This window comes from Rana temporaria, chromosome 4 (assembly GCF_905171775.1).
Source record: "Rana temporaria chromosome 4, aRanTem1.1, whole genome shotgun sequence".
Classification (NCBI taxonomy): domain Eukaryota; kingdom Metazoa; phylum Chordata; class Amphibia; order Anura; family Ranidae; genus Rana; species Rana temporaria.
The window spans coordinates 417,645,052-417,657,356 of record NC_053492.1 but is presented as its reverse complement, the minus strand read 5'-3'; the positions used below and the strand labels follow the sequence as shown (position 1 = coordinate 417,657,356).

At 43.6% G+C, this 12,305-nt stretch overlaps 1 protein-coding gene across 4 annotated transcripts in view; it reads right to left on the bottom strand.

Moving 5' to 3' along the window:
* Window positions 1–12,305, bottom strand: part of MKKS (MKKS centrosomal shuttling protein) — a 32,846-nt gene that overhangs the window by 19,080 nt on the left and 1,461 nt on the right. Inside the window, exons 1-2 of one of the 4 annotated variants that reach the window (XM_040351303.1) lie at window positions 2,843–2,979; window positions 2,502–2,723 (exon numbers count right to left, since the gene is read on the bottom strand). The exons of 1 other annotated variant lie outside the window; for it this stretch is intronic. The gene's annotated coding sequence lies outside the window, so the exon portion shown is untranslated. Of the gene's footprint in view, window positions 1–2,501; window positions 2,724–2,842; window positions 2,980–12,305 lie in introns of those variants that run through there. 2 more of the 4 variants (XM_040351304.1, XM_040351302.1) reach the window with 2 other exon arrangements.

Genomic DNA, 12,305 nt, shown 5'->3' with positions numbered 1-12,305 from the left:
TGTCCTCATTGTTCGTTTTTGCTTTGAAGTAGCTGTAATTCTGCTGTGATCTCCACACTTCCTGGTTGTCTGTTTCCTTATAACCATGGTACTGGGAGATTTTCACGGTGGTCTAAGCTGTCATTACTGTGTGTCTAAAACTCCTCAGAACCAATCAGATTTATTTTAAAAACAAAACACTGCCCTGGATTTGTTTGTTTTTGTTCTGTGAGTCTTCCCGACTCACCTCTCACCCGGAACTTCATGTATGTACCTTTAAAACCGAAAGTGAAACTAGAGGCACATTATATGATAGATTAAATTCAATTTTTAATCATTTTTAAAAGGAATCAGTTAACTTTTATGTCTCTATACCCAATAAACAGTCATTTCAGCAAAAAAAAAATGTTCCTTTAGTGACCCTTTAATGTTTATGTGAAGTAAAGAGACACACAGAACAAAAACAAACAAATCCAGGGCAGTGTTTTGTTTTTAAAATGAATCTGATTGGTTCTTGGAGGTTTTAGACACACAGTAATGACAGCTTAGACCACCGTGAGAAAGCTCCCAGTATGATGGTTATAAGGAAACAGACCAGGAAGTGTGGAGATCAGAGCAGAATTACAGCTACTTTAAATCAAAAACGAACAATAAGGACATGAAACCAGGACTGCAGTAAGGTAAAGGAAGCTATTTAGATAAAAAAAAAATTCCTTTAGTGATCCTTTAATTTAGAGAGCGTCCTGGAAGGCACTGGTGATGTAACATTCTCATGAGGCAGTGGGGGCCCTGGTTATGTCACCAGTGCCTTGAGAGAGGTAGAATTTAAGATAAAAAAACAAACAAAAAAAAAACACTGTGAATTTGCATACATGATGGATGTGTTTACTGTTGAGGGGGGAGAGCTGCATGCAAATAAGCTCGTTTTCAACTGCAGTGACAAGAAAATTTGAAGGAGCAAGATGAGGTTTTCTCGAATTAAGGCATTTTTAAGAGTGTATGTGGTTTTCTTTTGCTAAAGCCCATTAATTCTAAAATCAAATTAAATCTTTTGAATGACACTGTTCCTAGACCTTTCCTAAGACTTTTTTATTCATCTACTTTGTTTCCCCGAAAATAAGACCTACTCTAAAAAGAAGACCTACTGTGATTTTCCAGGAGGGCTGCAATATAAGTCCTACCCCGAATATAAGCCCTAGTTTAAAGTGGTTGTAAAATCCTATAATCCACTCTATTATAGTATTATATCTTGTACAATGTATGCGTTTCTGTAATACTATTGTGCCAAATACCTTCGTTACAGCACCGCCCGGGCTCAGCCCGCTGCTCTTCTCCGTCTGTCAGCGGGGGATCTCGCCCACCCCCTCTGCAATGCTCGGAGTGGGGAAGAGAGCCCCGGCGGGTCACATAAGCGCAGAGCGGCGCTGCAACAACAACGGTATTTGGTACAATTATATCACAGAAACACACACATTCTTTTACAATATTATATAATGTAGAATATGTGTGTTTCTGTGATATAATTGTGCCAGATACCTTTGAGATCCCCGCTGACAGCCGGGAGAAGAGGAGAGCAGCGAGAGGTCAGCTGAGCCCCGAGCGGCGATGTAACGAAGGTATTTGGCACAATAACATTACAGAAACACACACATTGTACATTATATAATACTGTAATAGGACGGATTATAGGATTTTACAACCAACTCATAATGCTAAATGTTAATGACTCCTGAGCTGACAGGCAGGGAGGGAGAGGTGGAGAGAAGACAGGGGGCACAGGAACTGACAAATACACAATACCTGATAAGACCTACCCCAAAAATAAGCCCTACTGTGTGTTTTGTTGCCAAAATTAATATAAGACCCTATCTTATTTATGGGGGAAACACGGTATGGCCAGCTTTAAACTGACCCTATAATAATCATTCCAACACTGAACATAACCCTTGAATTTAACCCTGGTGTAACTATTTTTAAACCCCTGGTGCCCAACTTGTGACCCATTGGCTCTTATTATGTGGCCCTTTGGCCCCATTAGCTGGTAGTCCTTGTTTTCCCTGCCCTGGTGCTTACTCAAGTCCAAAAAGTCTGTGACAGAACATAATGTAGAGAAGTGTTCCTAGACTGTGGCTTAGGATGAAGAGAAAGCCTAGACATACCTCCCCTTACACTTTGTTGGGTCCTGTACTAATGAGCTCACGGAAGGACACTCTGTATCAATACTGTACATGCACTATGAGGACTGCCTCGTTTCGTTACTGTACACACTGCCAGAACTGTTAGGGGGTCTCACTCCTCCTGTCACCTTCTTTGTAAGGAATATTCTGGCAAATTCTAGTGGCAAGCACAAGCTCTCCTTATGATAGCAGTTGCAGGTTGGTGGAACTTAGAACTCAGGGTCATGCTGGCACACTGGAGTCAGCACAAACCATAAGAAGCTAGTGCGTAACTATAAGAGGATTGTATCACTCAATGCAAAGTTAATTTGTGTTTTTAACAATTATAATGCAATGCACACCTACCTAAATCACCTTTAGTTGATCGCTATTTTTCTTTGGCATCTCTGTTTTTGTCATGAAAAAAAGGGATAAAGGATGGTGCTTGGACCTCTGCCGCAGGATTAAAAATTGGGTTTGAATTGATACGATACCAGCCCCAGTGCGTTAGTCCAAGACCTGTTCCCATTACAATCAAAACTTTGTAGTTCTTCCATATTGACTTTATTCCCATTACTTTTCACCAATCTATACAAAAAAGAAATAATGCTATCAATAGCAAAAAGCAACAGGGAGAGGGGATTTGTTAAAGAAGAGTTGAAGGAAAACTGGGGTGAGGCGAGCCCTAAGATGTGCACTATACTTACCTCTATGCCCCAGATCCAGAGATCAGATGGCAATCTGCAAACCTGTGTGCCTCTCTACCACTGGCCTTTAGTCATCTACCAGGCCAAAAACAATCTGGTTGTCTGCAAACTGATGCAGAGGGTCGAAGCACACTTTGTAAATAAAGATCCATACAGAGAAGTGTATTAAACATTTGAGTGAGTGAGTAACTTGAATAATCTCACCTCGGCCAATAACATTTGGGTGTTTGAACTCTTATTTAAAGTGTTTTAGGAACAGGAGTATTCAGGTGACTTAGAATGTGTAGGGCAGGCATGTCCAAAGTCCGGCCCACGGGCCAATTGTGGCACCTTGTGCCAGTTTCATACAGCCTCACTGGCAATTTGGATATATATCTTTTGCGGCCACCAACGGTGGGGGGCACAAAAGATTTATACGGTATTTATTGTTCACTTAGGGCAGCCTTGAAGGGGACAGGGAGGGGGCAGGACGAGTGCCGTCAGATTACATACAGGAGAATCGCCTGTTTACTTTGTGGCCTCTGTAATAGGCTGCAGATGGGCATGGATCAGGCTGCACTGACGGCAATGGTGAGGCTGCATTCATGTCAATGGTAAGGCTGCAATCAGATGCTGAATTAATGGCGAGGCTGCATTCAGATGCTGCATTCATGACAATGGCGAGGCTGCATTCAGATGCTGCATTCATGACAATGGTGAGGCTGCATTCAGATGCTGAATTCAGGCACTGGTGAGGCTGCAGAGTGGCACTGACCCTTATTTTGCTTCACATTTCTTTATATAAAATTCAAGTTTTTTCCTGAAACTTTCCTCTTAAAGTGAAGGTGTGTGTTATACGCCGATAAATACGATATATCCAAATAACACGCCCAAGCTCATCCTTAGACTCTTGACCACACACAGCCACAAAGGCAAGAGAATGGTCCCCCCGCCCCCCTGAAAGTTGCCAAGCGTGACACCGGAGGGGAAGAGGAAGCATATAAGTGGAAGTTCCATTTTTGAGTGGAACTACGCTTTAACTAAACAAGCTGAAGTTAGAATTTGATTGGCTACCATGCACAGCTACACCAGATTTTGCACTCTCCAGTTTAACCACTTAAGGACCCCTTCACGCCGATATACGTCGGTAGAATGGCACGGCTGGGCACATCAACGTATATGTACGTTGTCCTTAAAGCGGGAGTTCACCCAATTATATATTTTTTTCCCTTATCCCCTTAGATGGATGCTTGTTTTGTCTAGGGGAATTGGCTAGTTGTTTTAAAATATGAGCCGTACTTACCGTTTTCGAGATGCATCTTCTCCGCCGCTTCCGGGTATGGGTCTTCGGGAGCGGGCGTTCCTTCTTGATTGACAGTCTTCCGAGAGGCTTCCGACGGTCGCATCCATCGCGTCACTAGTAGCCGAAAGAAGCCGAACGTCGGTGCGGCTCTATACTGCGCACCGACGTTCGGCTTCTTTCGGAAAATCGTGACGCGATGGATGCGACCATCGGAAGCCTCTCGGAAGACTGTCAATCAAAATAGGAACGCCCAGTCCCGCAGCCCATACCCGGAAGCGGTGGAGAAGATGCATCTCGTAAACGGAAAGTACGGCTCATATTTTAAAACAACTAGCCAATTCCCCTAGACAAAACGAGCATGAAGCTAAGGGGAAAAAGGGTCATGTGCGGGTGAACCTCCGCTTTAAGCCCAGCCGTGGGGTTCGCGGGCGCGCGACCCGGTCCAAAGCTCCGTGACCCGCGGACCCGTTCGCCACTGTAGTCCTGCGATCGCTCCCCGGAGCTGAAGAACGGGGAGAGCCGTGTGATCCCTTTTATAGGGGGACACAATCGATGACGTCACACCTACAGCCACACCCCCCTACAGTTGTAAACACACTTCAGGTCACACATAACCCCATCAGCGCCCCCTTGTGGTTAACACCCAAACTGCAACTGTCATTTTCACAATAAACAATGCATTTTAAATGCATTTTTTGCTGTGAAAATGACAATGGTCCCAAAAATGGGTCAAAATTGTCCGCCATAATGCAGCAGTCACGAAAAAAATCGCTGATCGCCGCCATTAGTAGTAAAAGAAGAAAAAAAAATGCAGTAAAACTATCCCCTATTTTGTAAACGCTATAAATCTTGCGCAAACCAACCGTAAAACGCTTATTGCGATTTTTTTTACCAAAAAAAGGAAGAAGAATACGTATCGGCCTAAACTGAGGAAATTTTTTTTTTTATATATATATTTTTGGGGGATATTTATTATAGCAAAAAGTTAACCTCTTTAGCCCCGGGCCTGTTTTTCAGAGTCGGTGTTTACGAGACAAAACCATTTTTTTTTGCTAGAAAATTACTTAAAACCCCCAAACATTATATATATTTTTTTTCTAACACCCTAGAGAATAAAATGGAAGTCATTGCAATACTTTTTGTCACACCGTATTTGCGCAGCGGTCTTACAAGCGCACTTTTTTTGGAAAAAATTCACTTTTTTAAATGAAAAAATAAGACAACAATAAATTTGGCCCAATTTTTTTATATATTGTGAAAGATAATGTTACGCCGAGTAAAATGATACCCAACATGTCACGCTTAAAAATTGCGCCCGCTCGTGGCATGGCGTCAAACTTTTACCCTTAAAAATCTTGATAGGCAACGTTTAAAAAATTCTACAGGTTGCATTTTTTGAGTTACAGAGTAGGCCTAAGGCTAAAATTAATGCTCTCGCTCTAACGATCGCGGCGATACCTCACTTGTGTGGTTTGAATACCGTTTTCATATGTCGGCGCTACTCGCGTATACGTTCGCGTCTACGCGCAAGCTCGTCGGGACGGGGCGCTTTAAAAAATTTTTTTTTTGCTTTTCGCATTTATTTTTATTTATTTTAGAATTTTTAACACTGAAAAAAAAAAAAAAAAATTATCACTTTTATTCCTATTACAAGGAATGTAAACATCCCTTGTAATAGAAAAAAGCATGACAGGTCCTCTTAAATATGAGATCTGGGGTCAAAAAGACCTCAGATCTCATATTTGGGCTTAAATGCAAAAAAAAATAAAAAATTTGGAAATGTCATTTTTTCAAATGACAAAAAAAAAAAAAAAAATGTTTCTTTAAGACGCTGGGCGGGACTGACGTTTTGACGTCACTTCCGCCCAGCAGAGCTATGGGGACGGGCGAAGGAGATTTTTCCTTCAGTCTCGTCCCCGCTCAGCTGCCGGATGGTCGCGATCTCCTCCGCCGCTACCGACGGCTACGGTAAGCGGCGGAGGGCGCGGGACAGCGGCGGGAGCCCCTCTCCCGCCACCGATAACGGCGATCTCGCGGCGAATTCGCCGCGGAGACCGCCATTATCGTTAACACGGCCGCCCACAGAAGAGATGAATATCTCGATTGTGGCAGCAGCTGCTGCCGTTACCGAGATATTCATCTCTAAAGTGAGGACGTATAACGACGGTGGGCGGTCGGCAAGTAGTTAAAAATATAGCGCCAAAAAAAAACCCCGTAGAGGTGATCAAATACCACCAAAAGAAAGCTCTATTTGTGGGAAAAAAAGGACGCCAATTTTGTTTGGAAGCCATGTCGCATGACCGCGAAATTGTCAGTTAAACGACGCAGTGCCGAATCGCAAAAAGGGGCAAGGTCCTTTAGCTGCATTTTGGTCCGGGGCTTAAGTGGTTAAGCAAATAAACCCCAATGTGGAGCAATTCAGGCTAAAACTAACTTGGATTCAAGTTTCTCTCCAATGCTGGCCATAAATAGAGCTAATTTTGTCCAATTTTGTTCTGCCAACAGCTCAACAAAAGTAGATTTCTTAACTGACTTTTGTTGAAGAAGCTGGGTGGAAAATTATTGGACGAAAGGTGCCTGCATCTAATGTAGTCACTGTTCTGTATTCTGGCGGCCCTGTGTAACATGTCAGAATACAAAATGCAGTGATACACATTTCAGATTTTTTATTTTTTTTTAAGCAGGATCAGCTGAAATTCAAGCCTTACTAGCATTACAATACAGATCTCACCGCTTTCCCTATATTTGAAAGAGAATTCCTGTTTAACTATACCATTCTTAAAAATGTCTCCTCCCACGTCCTGTAAAATAGATGTGTATACTTATCTTTTTCAGCCTGCTCTGAACCAGTCTTGTCACCCCGTGGCTCTGGCTCCCCTTTACCAGTGAGCGGACGGCTGCAGGGGAGAGGAGGGAGCTTTGACACAACTGGGCAATGGGAGCCTATGGGTGATGTCACCACTCCCAGAATTTCCAGCCGTTATCCTGTACTCTCTGATACAGGGGAGTCGGAGCTATGGGATCACATGACCAGATCGGAGTAGACTAAAGAAAGGTAAGTACACAGATCTTTTACAGAGTAGACAGCAGAAGTTTAAAAAAGAAGACTGTTGACTTCCAGATAAAAGCTAACAGTCTTCCACTGACTGCTGAAAATGTAGACCCAAGTGCCCCACCTCCCCCATATCAATATGTGAACACTTCGGGGTGGGGGGCTTCTATATAGGAAATCTACACATTACATATTGCTGCACATAATGGAGAGCAATAATTCCAATGCCATTCAAGGTTAACACTAAACTGATGACCTGTAAGCCAGTGGATAAAGTTTGTCGTTTCATGGGAGAGCCTTGACATGCTGAGTAACCCCTAACACTAAAATTAAAGTGATTGTAAGGTTTTTTTTTTCTTCTTTTCTTTAAACAAACATGTCATACTTAACCTTCTTTGCACAGAGCGACCTTTATAATCCTCTTCTGGGGTCCCCCGGCAGTGCTCTTGGCTCCTCCTCTTCATTGAGTGCCCCCACAGAGAGCCGCATTCTAAGGCCCCTTTCACACGGCAAGCCCGTTCGGATCCGCTTGTCTGTTTTTCAGGTGGTTCTGAGTGGGCCATCCATTTACTCCTATGGGGAGATGAATGTCAGCAGAGATGTGTCCGCTGATACCCGTCTGCCATCCGATCCGCTAAAATCAGACGTATGGTGATACGTTTGCCATCTGTCTTGGCGGATCGGATGAGATCTGATGAAAAGGGACATGCTGTCCGTTTTCGTTCGATCTCCCCATAGGAATCAGAAGGGCTCTGACAGGTCCCTCCCAGCTCAGTGAGCAGAGACAGACCTGTCATCCACCGGCTCAGCAGAGATCCACGGAGGGACCTCCTGCTGAGCTGGCAGGCTCCTCTAAACGGATCCGCCTCGTGTGAATGAGGTCTATGGGGGCACTCGTGCAGGCGGGCTCCTGAGTCCTGCTGATATCAATCTATCCAATGAGGACCCGAGACAGCGGCTGGAGCCACTGGACTCGTGCTCGTCGCTGAAACGATCAGTTCAGGTAAGAAAAAGGGGGGCTCTGGGGGGATGAATGCCATAGAATGCATTAAGGTGAAAAACCTTGAGACGTTACAACTCCTTTAACCCCTAAACCTAATCCTAATTTTAACCTCTAACACTACAATTAACCCCTAACTCTAATATTAACCCCAATATTAATCCCTAACATTAACCCCCTAAACCTAATCCTAACGCTAATATAAACCCCCAACTCTAACCTGTAACCATAATAATAACCACTAACCCTAATCCCTAACCCATAACGTAACAAAATAAATGATAATAATAAGTACATAAATAATCACAAATAAAATAATTTTAAAAAGTTAAGTTAGTAAATAAATAATGAACAATAGTGGATCGATCCCTCGCCGAGCAAAGCAGAGAGTGAGGGTGGATTGCCCATTTGAAAGAGCCCACTACCGCATGGCACTGCACTTACTTAATTCAACCCATTCAACTCAATGGGGCTGCGCTGCAACCGTGTGCAATGCACATGCCTATAGCACAGCGGCATGGGATTTTAGGGGTTAAAAACAGGTGGTGAGGGGAAAACATAACGCTTCAACGTCTGTCAAATACTTCTAAAAAATGATCCACTGTGGATCACTCTTCGGAGTGCTTTGCAACTTTGTTTAAATTGTATAAATAACACCTCCTCACTGCCTGTCAAATGCCCTCTGAAGAGCGATCCTAACATGGACAGCAACAGGGCTTTTGCTGAGCAACCTCTTACCTGCAGCAATCACAAAAAAACTTCTGCTCAGCTGGGGGCCAGGGGAAGGAACACTATTAACCACTTGCTTACTGGGCACATATACCCCCCTCCTGCCCAGGTGAAATTTCAGCTTTCCGCACTGCGTCGCTTTAACTAACAATTGCGCGGTCGTGCGACGTGGCTCCCAAACAAAATTGACGTCCTTTTTTCCCCACAAGTAGAGCTTTCTTTTGGTGGTATTTGATCGCCTGTGCGGTTTTTATTTTTTGCGCTATAAACAAAAAAGTGCGACAATTTTGAAAAAAATACAATATTTTTTATTTCTTGCTATAATAAATATCCCAATTTAAAAAAAAAAAAAAAAAAAAAAATTCTCAGTTTAGGCCGATACGTATTTTTCTACATATTTTTGGTAAAAAAAAAAAAAAATCGCAATAAGCGAAAAAGTTATAGCGCTTACAAAATAGGGGACAGAATTATTATTTTTTTATTTATTTTTTTACTAGAAATGGCGGCGATCTGCGATTTTTATTGGGACTGCGACGTTATGGTGGACACATTTTTGGCGCCATTCACATTTATACTGCGATCAGTGCTATAAATATGCACTAATTACAGTATAAATGTGACTGGCATTGAAGGGGTTAACACTAGGGGGTGAGGAAGGGGTTAAATGTGTTTCCTATAAAGTGTTCTAACTGTAGGTGGAGGGGTGACTGGGGGGGGGGGTGACCGATCTATGTCCCTATGTACAAGAGACACAGATCGTTCTCCTCTCCAGAGACAGCACCGCTGTCTCTGTGTGAGCCGGAAATGACAGATGATCTCATATGTTTACATATGAGATCATCTCTCATTGGCCGCACAGATCGCATCGCAAACGGCCACTCTGATTGGCCGTTCGCGGCGATCTGTAATTGGCTGTGTCCAAGGGACACGGCCAACGCAGATTTTCCCCGCTGCGCGCTCTGGAGCGCGCGGGGACCGCCCAAAGGGGCGGACGTCAATTGACGTCCTGTTGGCTTTTGGGATCCGCGCTGTAGCCGTCAATTGACGGCAGGCGGATCCCAAGTGGTTAAAGGCACAAGTTCTTATCTTTATTCAGCGTTTCTGTCAATGTAATCACAGTCCCAGCGTCCACTTCTATATCAATCCACTGGGCAATGTATTTGCCGGGAACCCCAGAACAAGGATTACTCCGCCTGAGCAAAAAAATAGTCCCGGAGGAGTAATCCTTGTGCTGCAGGTTCCGGCAAATACATAGCCCGGAGGTAGAGCTGCACGATTAATCGTCAACAATCGTTATCGCAATTTTTTCCCTGTTGCGATCTCGACAAAGTATTTCCCGATCTTTTGTATGCAGAGAATTTGCTCTACTCTCAGCCATCAAAAGAAAGGAAGAAAAAAATCTGGGCAGTCTGCCAACTAGCAGAACATTCTTTATCAGTGGAACTTTAAGTCTAAACATTGTAACAATTTGTGTTTTACATCCAAGGAATAGACTTCTGTATGCAATATAGGAAAGTTTAACCACTTAAACCCTTTTCTGACATTTGTTGTTTTCAAGTTAAAAATATATATATATATTGTTTTTGTTGATAGAAAATTACTGAGAACCCCCAAACATTATATGGCCCAGATTCAGGTAGGAGATACGACGGCGTATCTCCAGATACGCCGTCGTATCTCTGAGTGTGAGGCGTCGTATCTTGGCGCCCGATTCAAAGAATCAGATACGCCAGAATTTGTACAAGATACGACCAGCGTAAGTCTCCTACGCCGTCGTATCTTAACTGCCTATTTACGCTGGCCGCTAGGGGCGTGTACGCTGATTTACGCCTAGAAATATGTAAATCAGCTAGATACGCCTATTCACGAACGTACGCCCGGCCGTCGCAGTACAGATACGCCATTTACGTAAGGCTTTTTCCGGCGTAAAGTTACCCCTGCTATATGAGGCGTACCAATGTTAGGTATGGACGTCGGAACAGCGTAAAATTTTTCACGTTTTACGTCGTTTGCGCAAGTCGTTCGCAAATAGGGCTGGGCGTCATTTACGTTCACGTCGAAAGCATTGGCTTTTTGCGGGTTAATTTGGAGCATGCGCACTGGGATACTTTCACGGACGGCGCATGCGCCGTTCGTAAAAAGCGTCATTTACGTGGGGGTCACAATAAATTTACATAACACACGCCCACATTTGAATTAGGCGGGCTTACGCCGGCCTATTTACGCTACGCCGCCGCAACTTTGCTTTGTGAATAATGCACTTGCCTGTCAAAGTTGCAGAGGCGTAATGTAAATAGGATACGTCACGCCCACACAAAGATGCGCTCTCCTACGTGAATCTGGCCCTATATATATTTTTTTTAGTAGAGACCCTAGAGCAGGGGTGTCCATTTTTTTTTTAAAGAGGGCCAGATTTGATGAAGTGAACATGCGTGAGGGCCGACCATTTTGCCGGATATTCTTTGAACCATTAAAATTAAATGCAAATTAACAAATACACTGCCCAACAAGAATTCTCTTGCCTCTGTGGCTGTGTGTGGTGAAGAGTCTGAGGTTGAGCTTGGGCGTGTTATTTGGATATACCGTATTTATCGGCATATAACACGCACCCTCACTTTAAGAGAGAAGTTTCTGGATTTTTTTTTTATTTTAAATAAAGAACTGTGAAGAAAAATAAGGTTCACTGCCCATCAATGCAGCCTCACCATTGCCATCAGTGCAGCCTGATCCATGGCCATCTGCAGCCTCTGAGGGGGCAGGGCGAGCGCAAACATATTACATACATGAGAATCTCCTGTTTGCTTGGCGGCCTCTTTAATACAAAGTCCCGCCTCCTATGATAGACAGAACAGTCGTCGAATGGCAACCCAGGAGATGGGACTTCATATTACAGACGCCGCCGAGTAAACGGGGGATTCTCCAATATGTATTCTGACAGGACTTGTCCGGCCCCCTCCCTGTCCCCTCCGAGGCTGCCAGAATCATAAATACATTATATAGCTTTTGTGGCCCCCCAACAAATCCCAGTGGCGCTCAGGGATTCATTGGGGGCCACAAAAGAGATATATATCCAAATTACCAGTGGGGCCGCATTAAACTGAAACGAGGGCCGCAATTGGCCCGCAGGCCGGACTTTGGACATGCCTGCTCTAGAGAATAAAAAGGTGGTTGTTGCAGTATTTTATGTCACACTGTATTTGCGCAGTGGTCTTTCAAATGCAATTTTTTGGGAAAAATTAACTTGAATGATTTAAAAAGAAAAAAAAAAAAAAAACACAGTAAAGTTGGCCCAATTTTTTTTTGTTTGTATAATGTGAAAGATTTTACACCAAAAGAATCGTGATGTTTATTCTAAGACCCCTTTCCCCACTGGAGCGGTGCGCTAGCAGTACAGGAAAAA